The sequence below is a fragment of the Rhinopithecus roxellana genome, chromosome 2 (genome assembly GCF_007565055.1).
Source record: "Rhinopithecus roxellana isolate Shanxi Qingling chromosome 2, ASM756505v1, whole genome shotgun sequence".
NCBI lineage: Eukaryota > Metazoa > Chordata > Mammalia > Primates > Cercopithecidae > Rhinopithecus > Rhinopithecus roxellana.
This window is the reverse complement of record NC_044550.1, coordinates 99,822,783-99,838,298: the sequence shown is the minus strand read 5'-3', so window position 1 is coordinate 99,838,298 and position 15,516 is coordinate 99,822,783. Positions and strand designations below refer to the sequence as shown.

At 38.5% G+C, this 15,516-nt stretch overlaps 1 protein-coding gene across 4 annotated transcripts in view; it reads right to left on the bottom strand.

Moving 5' to 3' along the window:
* The window catches only part of CLCN3 (chloride voltage-gated channel 3), a 101,473-nt gene extending 86,411 nt beyond the window's left edge, over positions 1–15,062 (bottom strand). For 2 of the 4 annotated variants that reach the window (XM_010364010.2, XM_010364006.2), the window contains exon 1: positions 14,523–15,062. The gene's annotated coding sequence lies outside the window, so the exon portion shown is untranslated. Of the gene's footprint in view, positions 1–3,131; positions 3,151–14,522 lie in introns of those variants that run through there. The other 2 variants (XM_030918342.1, XM_030918345.1) reach the window with 2 other exon arrangements.
* Positions 15,063–15,516: the final 454 nt, after the last annotated feature.

Genomic DNA, 15,516 nt, shown 5'->3' with positions numbered 1-15,516 from the left:
TTCCAAGTAAGTTGTCCACAGGGTAGGGAACAAGACGGCTGAAGTACAAGGTTTGAAAAACAGACTGCCCCTTTTGAAGATTTTATCAGGTGTAAGTACAACTTGATTTTAAAAATAAACATTTATTTCATTCTCCTTTCATCATTTTAATATTTAAATCTTCAGAGCCTATGGTCAAACATTAGCCACTAATAAAACAGTAACAGGCAACAAACCAAAAAAGGGTATGTTTTCATTGTTCTTACTCTCAATATTCTTAAATCTATATTACTCCTAACTAGTTTGAGTTTTAAATACATCCACTTACTTACTCAATACCAAAATAAGAGTTCAACGTAAGTATGGGGACATTAGCAATAGACTTTTAAGCTGCATGTGTTGGACTTGAAAGATGCAGTCATAAAAGCAGTCAAACCAGTAAGCCTTGTAAAACAAGACTTATCTGATATGGCCTAGTAAGTACACACAGAAAAATGACAGATGAAGACTAAAGTAAGCACAGTTCAATTCCAGTGCTGAACTCTAGTAGTGAATTCTAATACTGAAGACTTGGAATGTTTTAAGACAATCTCTTATACTCAGTAAATTTTCCTTATGGAAAAATAACCTCAAAGAGCTTTAATAACAAAAAGGTATTTATGAAGTCTTAGAAAACTAGACTATTACTGACAATAAATATCTTTTAAACAGATTATATAAATTTCCTCACTTAGAGTATCACTTTGAAAAAGGTGAAGTTTTGAGAGCTCCTTGAGAGCATGCCTCTACTCTCCACATCTGGCATAATGACCCGCACAGTGTGAGAACAACAAATGTCAAACTATTCAATTCATGATGTCAAAATGAGAAATATATTCAGTTTTCAATGTAAAAAATCCTGTCTCCAAGAGTATTAAACTGTTCTTAGGGGAATAACCAAAACTAGCAAATAAATTAAAAAAGAAAAACGTAAATACTTGCTGCTTTGCAACTTTATGAATGTTTTATAGTTATTGCTACCAAAGATGGCATATTATACTGAGATTTGTTAGAGTATATTAATTAAAACAAAAGGAAAATATGAAAGTAGCTGTTCATACTAAGAAATCTGCAGTTCCATAGAGGCAAACAAATTAAATATTATGTGGTTTTTGAGAAAATAACCAAAAGGCTTTTAAAAACATAAACATTAATAGTTTAAGAATCATTTAATTTTGATGTAGCAAAGCATGTATGCTAAGATTTTGTGAAGAACACAGACAGTGTGTTTTTATTTCTTTACAGAATAGAAGGGCTTAATACATGTGATAACATTTAGTGAACATTAGCTAGAGGTTACACAGCACTGAAAAATCTCTCTAAAATCATTAAATCTTTTTATGTGTTAAGACTTCAATCAGCAAATTCCAATATATCGCCTTCATTTTATCCCTAAAAATCTCTCAAAAATCCTAAGTGGTAACTGGAAATTTTAACTATTTCTGTCAAAAAAATTAATTTCATAACACCTTTGAGACACCTAGCCTGCAGATCATTCTTTATAACATGAGCACGCAACTCTGCTCCGAATAAACCAATTAAACTCAGACCTGCATGGGTTTCATTTCTATAAATTTGATAACTTAAGATAAAAAAAAAAACTATTCTGCTAATTAACCCAAAAACCTAGAGCTGTGCTGACTGATGCAGCAGCCAGCAGCTACATATAGCTGTTGAGCCATTGAAACATGGCTGGTCCAAACTGAAATGTGCTCTAAGTGTAAAATACCTACCAGATTTCCAAGACTCAGTATTTAAAAAGGATGTCGTATATTTGACCAGAAATTTTATACTGATTACATGTTGAAATATTTTAGATCTACTGGGTTAAATAAAATATATTTAAAATGAATCTCACCACTTTCTTTTTACCTATTTAATGTGGCTACTAAAAAATTAAAAATTACCATCAGGGATATTGACCTGGCTTGCATTTGCAGCACTAACACTTTTATTGAACAGCACCTCTATAAAATATTCAAATTTCTATAGCAGCGTAAAGGACATATAATAAAAGAAAATCTGAACACCAGTGTTGAATATTTTTAGGTTCTAAACCCAATGCCCAGGTTTAGGCACAAAAGGCTATTTGGACTCTAACACAGCAGCTGAAATTTTACATATTTAAACAAGTAATAATGCAAAGTCACCTTTTCCGTTTTAATTGCCAAAAAAAATCACTTCAAAACATTGTAATAGAAGTGCAGTAGCTTGTAAATATGTTCTTACAAAATTATAAAAATTAGACATAAGCTGGGTGTGGTGGCGCATGCCTATAGTTCCAGCACTTTAGGAGGCCGAGGCAGGTGGATCGTTCGAGGTCAAGAGCTCAAGACCCACCTGGCCATGGTGGTGAACGCCATCTCTATTAAAAATAAAAAATTAGCCGGTCATGATGGCAGCCGCCTGTAACCTCTAGCTACTAAGGAGGCTGAGGCATGAAAATCACTTGAGCCAGGGAGGCGGCGGTTGCAGTGAGCTGACATTGTGCCCCTGCGCTCCAGCCTGGGCAACAGAGTGAAACTCTGTCTCAAACAAACAACAACAACAACAACAATAATAATAATAATTAGAGATAAACTATGAAAATTGCCAGGAATAAGGCCTTGTTTACCTAATAAATTCCTATACTATCTACGTGTAATTATCTTGCTTCCTTCGAATCTGATGACACTGCAGCCAGCACAGTTCTTTTTTTTCCAAAAAGTAAGTTTGATCATAATCTCTCTCCACTCCACGTTAACATATTTCAATCATTTTCTACTACCCTTAAGAGACAAACTCTTTAATATAGCAGAAAAAGTTCTATGCAGCCCAGCCCCTGCTAGTTCCCCAGCTTCTTTTAATAATAGCCCTTCTGACTGGTATGAGATGGTGTCTCATTGTGGTTTTGATTTCTATTTCTCTAATGATTAGTGATGTTGAGCATTTTTTCATATACTTGTTGGCCAGTTGTATATCTTACTTTGAGAAGTATGTACTTCCTGGAGTACTCTAGACTCACTGATCTTCTTTCAGTCTCTCAGCCCTACCAAGCTCTTTCCTGACTCCTACCCCAAGGCCTTTGTTGCTCCCTCTGCCTGGATCATACCCTCTCCTCTTCACCAACTTACTCTCTCAATATTTTGTTGAAGATTTTTACATCCATGTTCATCAGGGATGTTGACCTGTAGTTTCCCTTTTTTGTTATGTCTTTGACAGGTTTGGTATCAGGGTGAAGCTGGAATGAGTGAAGGAGGAGTCCCTCCTCATTTTTTGGAGTCGTTTCAGTAGAATTGGTACCAGCTTTATTTGTACATCTGATAGAATTCAGCTATGAACACATCTGGTCCAGGGCTTTTCTGGTTGGTAGGTTTTTTTATTACCGATTCCATTTTGGAACTCGATATTGGTCTGTTCAGGATTTCAATTTCATCCTGATTTAATTTTGGGAGGTTGTTTGCTTCCAGAATTTATCCATTTCCTCTGGATTTTCTAGTTCGTGTTTACAGAGGTGTTCACAATAGTCTCTGAAGATCTTTTGTATTTCCATGGAATTGGTTGTAATGTCATCGTTGTTGTTTCTGATTGTGTGGTGATTTGGATCTTCTCTTTCTCTTTGTTAATCTAGCTAACATCTGACAAAGGTCTAATATCCACAATCTACAAGAAGTAAACAACTCAACAAGCAAAAAACAAACAACATCATTAAAAAGTGGGCACGGACATGAACAGATACTTCTCAAAATAAGATATACAACTGGCCAACAAGCATATCTAATCATTAGAGAAATGGAAATCAAAACCACAATAAGACACCATCTCACACCAGTCAGAATGGTTATTATTAAAAAGCCAAAAACCAACAGATGCTGGCAAGGCTGTGGAATGCTTATACACTGTCAGTGGGAATGTAAATTAGCTCAGACCCTGTGGAAAGCAGTTTGGAGATTTATCAAAGAACTTAAAACAGAAATATCATTTGACCCAGCAATGCCATTACTGGGTATATACCCAAAAGAAAATAAATTGTTCTCCATAAAAGATAGATGTGCTTATATGTTCATCACAGTACTACTCACAATAGCAAAAACATAGAATCAACCTAGGTGCTCATCAACAGTGGACTGGATAAAGAAAGTATGGTACAGGCTGGGTGCGGTGGCTCACGCCTGTAATCCCAACACTTTGGGAGGCCAGAGGCAGGCGAATCACCTGAGGTCAGGAGTTCAAGACCAACCTGGCCAACGTGGTGAAACCCTGTCTCTACTAAAAATACAAAAATTAGCCAGGCGTGATGGCAGGCACCTGTAATTCCAGCTACTCGGGAGGCTGAGACAGGAGAACTGCTTGAACCCAGAAGGCAGAGTTTGCAGTGAGCCAAGATCACGCCACTGCACTCCAACCTGGACGACAGAACAAGACTCTGTCTCAAAAAAGAAAAGAAAAGAAAAGAAAAGACAGTACATATATACCATGGAACACAACACAGCCATAAAAAGAAAATCACGCCCTTTGCAGCAATGGGGATGCTGCTGGAGGTCATTATCCTAAGTGAATTAACCCAGTAACAGAAAACCAAATACTGCATGTTCTCATTTTATGTGGGAGCTAAACACTAGGTACTCACAGACATATAGATGGCAACAATAGTCACGGAGGACTACTAGAGCAGGAAATGTAGGGAAGGAAGCAAGGGCTGCAAATCTGTTGAGTACTATACCCACTTCCTGGGTAATGGGTACAACTGTACCCCAAACCTCAGCATCATGCTATATACCCATGTAATAAACCTGCACATCTAAAATTAAAGTTGAAATTACAAAAATAAAAAAGAACTAACTCTCCTCATTTTTCAGGTCTTATATCAAGTATCCCTTTATTTAACAAACTCCTAACCAGAGCTTACTATATGCTAGGCAATATCTTAAGCCCTTTACAAATTCATTCATTTAATATTCATATTAAAATATATGACAACCTTAAAGTATAGATGCTATTATTCTCCCCACTAAAAATGAGGGACTGAGGCACAAAGCATGTAAATAACTTGACCAAAGTCATGCAGTTTAGTAAGGAAAGCCTCCCTGACCCACTTACTATCTGGATCAAATTTCCTCATTATTATTTCTTATAGCTTTCTTTTACAGCACTTACCACACCTGAGTATTAAATCTATTTCTGTGACTATTTAATATCTGTCTTCCATTGTAGAATGTATCATGAGATCTGACACTCAATTTTTGCTCAACATTGCATACTCAATGGTTAGCAAAATACGTCACATTAGACCAGGCACGGTGGCTCACAGCTGTAATCCCAGCACTTTGAGAGGCCTAGGAGAGCAGATCATCTAAGGTCAGGAGTTCAAGACCAGCGTCGCCAACATGATGAAACCCTGTCTCTACTAAAAATACAAAAATTAGCTGGGCGTGCTGCCGCATGCCTGTAATCCCAGCTACTCGGAAGGCCGAGGCAGAAGAATCACTTGAGCCCAGGAGGCAGAGGTTGCAGTAAGCTGAGATCGCATCACTCACTGAACTCCAGCCTGGGCAACTGAGCAAGATCCACCTCGAAGAAAAAGAAAATGTGTCACAATAGGTGTTCGACTTTTGTAAATTAAATTTTTATTTTGAGATAATTGTGGTTCCACATGTAGTTACAATAAATATTACAGAAAAAAAATCCTGTATATCCTTTACCCAGTTTCCATTAATGGGAACATCTCACAAAACTAGAATACAATATCACAATCAAGATACCGACATTGATACAGTCAAGATACAGAATATTCCATCACCAAAAGTATCTCTCATGTTGCCCTTTTGTAGCCATCCCTCCCTAACCCCTAGCAACCCATAGTCTGTTTTCTACCTCAATAATTTTGCCATTTCAAGAATGTTATATAAATGATATGATATGGGGATTAACTCTTTGTTCTCAGCACCATTCTCTAGAGATTCGTCCAGGGTGTTAAATGTGTCAATAGTTCCTTCCTTTTTATCATAGTAGTCCATGATAACAGATGTGCCACAGTTTGTTTAACCATTCACCCACTGAAGAACATTTGGCCTGTTTCTACATTTTGGTGACTATGAATAAAGTTACTACAAATACACATGTACAGGTTTTCATAAAATGAACAGCCTTCCTTTCTTTGGGCTAAATGTCAAAGAGTACAATAGTTGGATCATACAGTAGTCACGTATTTGGTTTTTAAAGAAACTGCCAAATTGTTTTCCAGAGTGGCTGTACCACTGTACATTTCTACCAACAATGTATGAGTTTCTTGACATCGTTGCCAGCATTTAGTGTTGTCAGTGTTTCTTATTTTAGCTATTCTGATAGATGTACAGTAGTATTTTGTTGCTTTAATTTGCATCTCCCTAATGGGTAATGATGCTGAACATTTTGTATGTTCTCGTTTGCTATATGTGTAATCCTCTTCAGTGAAATGACTATGTCTTTTGTCCATTTTCTAACTGGACTGCTTTCATACTGTTGAGTTTTAAGAGTTCTTTATATATTACAGATACTAATTATTTGTCAGTTGTGTTGTCTGCAAATATTTTCTCCCCTCTGTAGTTTTTCTTTTCATCTTTTTAACAGGGTTTATAACAGAGCAAAAATATTTAATTGTGATGAAGTTTAACTTATCAATTTTTTCCTTTAAGGAGCATTCTTTTGGTGGCAAGTCAAAGAAACATACACCTAACCCTACCTCCCCAAAATTTTCTTCTATTTTTCCCTAAAGTTTTATAGTTTAATACTTTTATATTTTAGTCTGTGATCCATTTTAATTTGTATATGCATAGGGTATGAGACATAGGCTGAGATTCCTTTATTGGGGGGGGATGGGACAGTGTATGGATGTCTAACTGCTCCAGTACCAACTGTTGAAAAAGTTATCTACCTCCATTGAGTTATTTTGTGCTTTTGACAAAAACTAGGCATATTTATGTGGATCTATTTCAGAGTTCTCTGTTCTGTCCCACTGATCTGTGTCTATATCTATGCCTGTACCACACAGTCTTGATTGCTATAACTACATAATAAGTTTTGAAACTGGGTAGAGTGATTTTTCACACCTTATTCTTCTTTTTCATTGCCTTTTCATGTAAAATTTAGAATAATCTTGTCCATATCTAAAAAAAATCTTGTTGGGTTAATTATATGAATAAATAACAAGTGTATAAGAAATAAACGGTACATGTCTTCCTCGATGTTGTAAAAGAGCAAAAATTCAACAAGACCTGAACTAAATAAATATTTGCCCCAAAAGTACTTGTCCTCCTACTTTTCCTATCTCAGTTTACAGGATCACCATTTATCTAGTATCCAAAGCTAGTTTTCAAGGCATTTATTAATTTATTTGATAATCATTTACTGCACACTTAGCATGTACCAGGCACAAAGCCAGGTGCTAGCGTAATGAATAAGATATGGTTCCTGTTCCTAAGGCAGTGAGGGTGAGGGACACAAACAAGAAGGACAGTATGGTATGATACACATCAAAGGAGAGGTATATACAATGTATTCGATAAACCTGTGTGAAGTAAGCAAGCTGGATGGCAAGGAGTCTGTGAGCACTTAATAGAGGGAACGTTTTAGCAAAATATTGAAGAATTAGGATAAATTAATTGGGCTAACGATGAGGTAAAAAGTCAATACAGTCACACACAAAAAAAGTATGTGCAACAGCACAAAAGCATCATAGTAAAACCTGCTTGGGTAGCTTATGTAAGAGGTAAAGGACTAAAGAGTAGCTACAGAGGTAGACACAGGACAGATGATGAAGGGGAGGGGCTCATGTATCACACTAAGAAACTTACATACTCATCTATACACAGGGGAAACCATGAAGAACTTTAGAGAAACCACATGATCAGACATGAATTTTAGCAAGCCAACACTAGCAGCAGTGTGAAAGACAGATAAGAAGGGTAAGAGACTGAAGGACTACAGATAGAGGGGCTGGAGATGAGACGTCTGAACAATTCTAAACATATGATAGGGCATAACTGAACTAAGAGTGATACGATGTATATTGGTTTTCATCCATGGTTCCTGGTTTATAAGTCCCATAGCTCTCATTACATTTTTTTTAAATATCAAATTTAATTTTATATAAGTAGAGACAGGATTTCACTATGTTGGCCAGGCTGGTCTCGAACTCCTGGCCTCAAGTGATCTGTGCACCTCGGCCTCCCAAAGTGATGGGATTACAGAGGTGAGCCACTGTGCCTGGCCTTACTACAGTCCTTTGTTATAATGCTGGGGCACATTAAACCTCAGAAAGCAGAATCTCTTCTCTCTCGCTGACCTTTTCCTGCCCTGCTTTCCACCAAGCCAAGGCAGAACTCTAATCTTCCACAGCCTGTCTGACTGTGGGTAATAAGACGTTCACTTTAGAAGGGAGTTTGCCCCAGCCCCTGGAAGAAGGAAGGCTGCACAGATAGGCAGAAGCACTTGAACAGACAGGCCTTGCTGGGTTTCCCCACTGGGTCTATTAGTGCTGTTAGGTCACACCGTTTTTGTGCAATCATATTTCTACATAGTTGTTGACTGTGCCTATGTAATGAAGCCTCCATAAAAACCCAAAAAGAGCAGATTCAGAGAGCTTCTGAATAGCTGAACACTTGGAGGCTCCTAGAAGCTGGCGTACCAAGGGAAGGCATGGAAGCTCCATGCTCTTTCCTCCTATCTCCCCCTATGCATTTGTTCATCTGTATCCTTTGAATATCCTTTATAATAAACTGGTAAGTGTTTCTCTGAGTTCTGTGAGCTGCTCTAGCACATTAATTGAACCCAAGGATGCAAGGAGTGGGGGAGTCATGGGATCCCTGATTTATAGCCAGTGTATCAGAAGCACAGGCAAAATCAAAATAACCTGGGGCTTGTGATTAACATTGGAAGTGGGGGAAGTCTTTTGGGACCTGCTCTCAACCTGTAGTATCTGACATTACCTCTAGGTACACAGTGTTGGAACTGGGGGGCACCCAGTTGGTATCCGCTGCAGAACTTGACTGGTTGGCTGCTGTGGGAAGAGAAACCCCCACGCATGTGATCACAGAAGTCTTCTGTGTTAATTGTTGTTGTGTTGAGTGAGAGAATAAGAAAATACTTTGGCTGTGATTTTACCCTGCTCACTAAGACACATCAACATTGGGAAGCAGAGAGAGTTTGAAGAAATATTTAAGAGGACCTGGTAATTAATAAGATATAGGGAATGGTAAAGAAGAATCTAAGATATCTACTAAGGTTCCAACTTGATTAACTGAAAAGTTGGCAGAAACAAATTTCAGTCTCCTACAACTCACAGGACTCAAGACAACTCACGGGACTCAAGTTCTTTCCAACTTTAGGATTATACATCGAGGCTTTAGTTTCTATTCCAGGTCAGACCATAAAGAAGGTTACTCCATTACACTGACCTGAGCCCCAAAACTGCAAACACTAAGCAATGTATCACCAGAATTTGGGGAGGGGAGCAAAAATAGGAAAACCATGGAAATGGGTGGTGAAAGGATCCACAGCCTCAGATAAGCACACTAATTTTTCATGGTTCCCAACAAAGTTTTGTCTCTACCATAAAGGAGACTGACTGGGTACAGTTGAGGACCACATCTAAGTCCCAAAGGTGTGTCAGTCAACTCTCTAACTGTTAGGCTAAAAAGAAAAGTAGATATAAACTGGGTGAAAGAAGAAAAAGATTGTCAATGTCAGCAACTAGAGAGATGGAAGAAAAGTCTCAAGAGCAACGATGGCAGAGAGGTGAAAATCTGAGCTAGCCATTTGTGCGCAAGGAGCATTTTTATATAAATATTGTAAAAACTGTGCTAAGTACTAGTCACAGATTAAAATGTGAAAAGGGGCCAGGCACAGTGGTTCAATTCTGTAATCTCAGCACTTTGGGAGGCTGAAGTGGGCAGATCGCCTAGGTCAGGAGTTCAAGAGCAGCCTGGCCAACATGGTGAAACCCTGTCTCTAATACAGTACAAAAATTAGCCAGGCGTGGTAGCGGGCACCTGCAATTCCAGCTACTCAGGAGGCTGAGGCAGAAGAATAGCTTAAACCTGGGAGGCAGAGGTTGCAGTGAGTTGAGATCGCGCCACTGCACTCCAGCCTGGGCGACAAGAGCAAGACTCCGTCTCAAAGAAAAGAAAAAAGAAATGTGAAAAGGAATTTCAAGATAATTTATTCATTTACTAACGTTTATAGAACAGCTAACAATGTACCAGAAATTATAATAAATATGAACACAGTTTTTATTGTATTAATGCTATTATATTTGTATAGGCCCTACAGCTTTCAGTAGACTTCAGCATAAATTACATTATACATTTTCCTCAAGAAGGATGCTGTAATAGCTTTCTAAAAATTAGTATATATTCCAGCCCAGTGCAGTGGCTCAAGCCTGTAATCCCAACACTTTAGGATGCTGAGGTGGGCCGATCACTTGAGGTCAGGAGTTCGAGACTAGTCTGGCCAACAGGGTGAATGAAACCCTGTCTCTACTAAAAATACAAAAATGGGCCGGGCATAGTGGCTCATGCCTGTAATCCCAGCACTTTGGGAGGCTGAGGTGGGTGGATCACCTGAGGTCAGGAGTTCAAGACCAGCCTGGCCAACATGGTAAAACCATGTCTCTGCTAAGACAAAAATTAGCCAGGAGTGGTGACACACGCCTGTAATCCCAGCTACTCCAGAGCGTGAGGCATGAGTATCGCATGGACCCAGGAGGCAGAGGTTGCAGTAAGCAGAGATTGCACCACTACACTTCAGCTGGGGTAACAGAGCAAGACTCTATCTCAAAAAAGAAGTCATTACTATACCACAGGATTTAGTGTGGTCTACTGATTATATTAGCACTGGGCAAGGTTCAATTTAAATCAAGTTCTCAAAGTACCCAAAGTAAAATCAACACACCTAATCCTTGCTATACTGACCTAATTTTAAACTGATTTTACAAGAATACTTTTCTTTCTTCCAACACAGTGATTCATCTTCTGCATTTATGGTAGATATTAGAGATATCTAAAAGGATCTATGATACATTAGGGTCACTGATTTCTATCAGAAAAGTAGGTAAAATTATGAGTACTATTTCATTTTGGTAATACAAACAATTTAAAAATGCAAAAATTGTGTTTACAGTAGATATGTTTGAGCAAATCATTAAACCCGCCTACTTCCATGAACCATATGAAGTATCACAATAAAAGACACATAACACAGTAAGACTTATTTTTAAAAAAGAAGGGCAAAAGAGCAAGATTAGACGGAGAAAAGGCTGAAGGTGTTTAATTAGACCCATAGGGTTACTAAAACAGAAGGAAATTTATTTTAATACAAATTATCAACACATACAAGAAATGAAAATAATAAAACTAATTTCTCTCAAAATAATATTACTTGATAGTTTATCCTTACTGTTCAATTACCTGCATGTCCAAATTGTTGTGCCTTTTCTTCAAAAAAGCAATACACGAATAATTTGCTGAAGGAAATAGCTCTCTGAAGAAAATATCTTAGACTTACAAAATCTTTTAGTGTCATTCAAAAGTTAAACGCTACTATTTGCAATAGCCAAGATACGGAAGCAACCTAAGTGTCCATCAAGGGATGAATGGGTAAAGAAAATGTGGTACGTATACAGGATGGAATGCTATACAGCCTTTAAAAGGAAGAAAATTATGTCATCTTCAAAAACCTGGATTAACCTGGAGGACATTATGCTAAGTGAAATAAACAAGACACACACAAAAAACAAATACTGCATGATCTCACATATGTGTAAAATAAAAAAAAAGTCAAACTCAGGGAGGCAGAGAGCAGAATGGTGGTCTACAGAGGCTAGGGAGAGGGGAGGAAATAGGAAAGGAGACAGATTAGTCAAAGAATACAAAGTTTCAGTTAGAGGAACAAATTTTAGAGATCTATTGCACAGCACGGTGACTATAATTAATAATAATGTACTATATACCTCAAAATTGCTAAAAGTTAATTTTAAAAATTCTCACCACAAACAAATGGCAAGTAGGTGATATGATGGATATGTTAATTTGCTTGATTTAACCTTTCTACAATATATACATTTATCAAAACATCACATTGAACCTCATAAATAAATACAATTATTACTTGTCAATTAAAAATAAATAAAAACAGACCCCAAAAAAACCCCAAATTCCTCAGGGGCAGCGGATATAAATGCTAGAGGATTTCAAAAGGACAAAGGAATAAACACACATACAAATACAACGCTCAGATTATAACAAGGAAGAAAGATAACATAATAAACCAATAAAAAGTTTCTGTGGAAGACAGAAACTTTGAAAACTAAATAGTCTTCATGATTTAAAAGATGGAAACTGTTCAATTATTTCCCACAAGAAATAGCAAGAAATATATTTGTTTAACTTGGTTCCAGTCAAAGTTGGAACCAGTCAAATCCAGATCAAATCTCTGGATTTCAACAACGAAAGTGAGGCAGTGGGGTTCAATCTCCATTTTAAACTTCACTAAAGATTTATCTTTAAGAACCAAAATGAATCACAGCTACAATGGTTATGTACAGATGTGAATGTGCATATTTAAAAACTTAAAATGTTTATTAGAGTAGTAAGATTATGAGTATTCCCTTTAAAAACAGTTTCCCAGACTCTCTGTAATTTTACATTGCTCCTATAATTGAACCTACAAGCCAAGTCTCTCCTTGTTTTTCTCTAGCATTTTGACTATTCTAAACTACAGTATTGTGCAGCAAAGAGCAGGAGCTCTGAAATCATACTCCCAGGCTTCAGTCTCAGTTCTGACAGTTACTGTTGGGCAAGTTAGTTAAATTTTCTGTGCCTCAGTTTCCACGAATGTAAAACGGGATTAGTGAAAGTACCTCCTTCGTGGGGTTGGTGTGAAAATTGAGATAACTCACAAAAATTAATTGGAAAAGAGCCTGAAAACATAGAATGCATTCAATAAATATTAACACTTATTATAAAATATTATACATTTTTGGTCCCTGCTGACAAGTTTGACTACCAAACTAGACTACCAAACTAAGTTGGAAGTCCTTAGCAGTGATAGCGGCCAAACCCCACAGGATACTGTTTTGATATAAGACCCACCACAGAGATCAAATCTGACTTCCCGAGCCGTCTGAAAATTATGACCAACATGTTGTGACCAACATGTCACAACAGGAAATGGAAAGCCTAGCACTAACAGGACCTGAAAAATAGCCAATTTACTAACACAAACCCATAACACCAACAAATCTGTCCCCCTGAACCACGTCTATCCAAAAGTAGTTTAAATGTTTACATTCTTAATGAGCTATGCATGATTGATAACACATGCTAAAGCACAATTTCCAAGTAAACATGTAGCTTCTATACATTCATATTGACTTCTTAAAATATTTTGACTCATCATTCAAGCAAAGCAGCAAAGTTTTCGAGGTGCTAAGGGGAGTAAGGGGTGGGAAGGGTATGCAGTCTGTGATGAATTCTGCCAACAGTGGCAGTCTGTATTAACCAGAGGCCACATACGCATATTCAAGTTGAGAAAATATCTGTAGGTCACACACAGGTTTTTAAAGCTGTATTTTAGAACAAGACACTGAGTAGCAGCAGCACCTTTTAAGATGAAAGTCAACAATATATACACAAGTACTTTAACTCCCATACGTACTCTTGAACTGAACAAATACTATTTTGTAGTGACTCACAAAGGCACGTAGAATTGACCGATAGTTATCTCCATACCGACCTCATCAAAAAAAAAATTCTAAATTAACTCTTTAAAGATGAAAGTAAAAGCAATTCTGGAAAGATTCAACAATTATACAAGTCACAATGATGCTGCAGTAACTGAACTGCACAGCTCAAAAAGTTTACGTTTGTAGAACTGAACTTCTGAATTACGCATCTATGTAAAAGGTATGGTCACTGCTGATTCAATGCCATGAACAGGAATTTCTTTCCAAAGGAAACAGAAATCTCAGTTTCTAATACGCACAATGCGTATGTAATTATCTTCTATGTGCTCCGCAGTTTTAAAATGCCATACAAATAAAGTATACCACATGCAAAGTTAATTTCTGAGATTCTAAGGCAGTTTCTGGTCAAGTTTAAGATCAAACCACAAATATATATACACAAAAAATATTTTACATACACATATATCTAAAGATAGAAAAACTGAATATTATTTTTAAATTAGGGAAAATTAAGCGAAAGTTAAACCCACTCCTCTAAGTTTAAAGTTAATCTTCTCCTGGAACCCACTTCCATTCTATTCAGAGGTCCTTCGACGGTTCCTGAAGCAGATGTGTGAAATTTTAAAGAAATGTCTGAGGGTATATACCTAATCAGGATGGGTTTGCATCCCAATTCGTGATGTACCTTTCAACATTATGTAGGTACATTATAAGAGAAACCAAGATGAGGGCTGTGGCCTCATAGTTGACCCAAAATCTGTGAACAGGAGAGCTGACGAATCTTCGCTCATACAATGCAACTCACCTCGCAGCTCAGAGACATAGCAAAATCGGTAGCTGTTTTTTGCGCTGCCTTTGGATTCTGCATCTATTTCAAACCTAAAACCTAGCTACCCTGGGAGCTCCACCGAAGAAAACCTGGCACAACGAAAACTATCGCGATTTAAAAGATACCTGACGTTTTCTAGTGCAGAGGTTACGGAAATTTTGCCAGGTCGGACTTTTATTGTCCTCCTTCAAACACGGGAGCAACATGAAGTTAAATCCTCTCGCTCTGAAGATCCCTAGAGTCAACCTGCTTCTGCCCAAAATTAAAAATAAAAATCTTCAACCTCACTTCCCCTTAAGACTAAAACTGAATCCATGCTCTAACTCGGGAGTAAAGTAGGACGGCTTTCAACCCACCACACCCTTCTTGCTCATTATTCCGGGTCGCGGGCGAACTAGAACACTGGGAAAGGGTCTGCAGGTTCCGGACCGGACCGGCCCTGACCCACGGAAGGGGAAGAGAAACGGCAAGAGTCAGGAGCCCGACAGGTACGTCCCCAGCGTCGACGCGTGACGTCACTACGTTGACGTGAACGGCCGTTCAGCGACGGCCGTCCCGACACCTCCTCCTCCGACCACTCTCTGAGCCGCGTCGGCGCCTATTGGGCGGCGTGGGAATGGTGGGCGGGCCGAGGCTGGGTCTCGAGGAGGAGGAGCCGAGCGAGCTGCCTGGCTCTGAGGGCCGCCAGGGCTGTGAAGCCTTTCACTAGCGATTAGCTCACGTCACTCACGCATTCCTGTTTGCCCTGCCGCTGACCTCGCGGGAGGCGGCCAGCTTGTGGGAGACGTTTTCGTGAGGCAACAGGCGCTGACCGTTCCCAGCGTCACGCGGAGTTCGGATCCACTCCAGCGAGAGACCACAGCGTCCGGGAGCAGCTTGTGAAACTCTGGCAGGCGTCAGCCTTGAAAATAAAAAGTATTGACAGCCGTGGACGAGCACAGATTCCTAAAACTTATATGGAAGAGAAGTG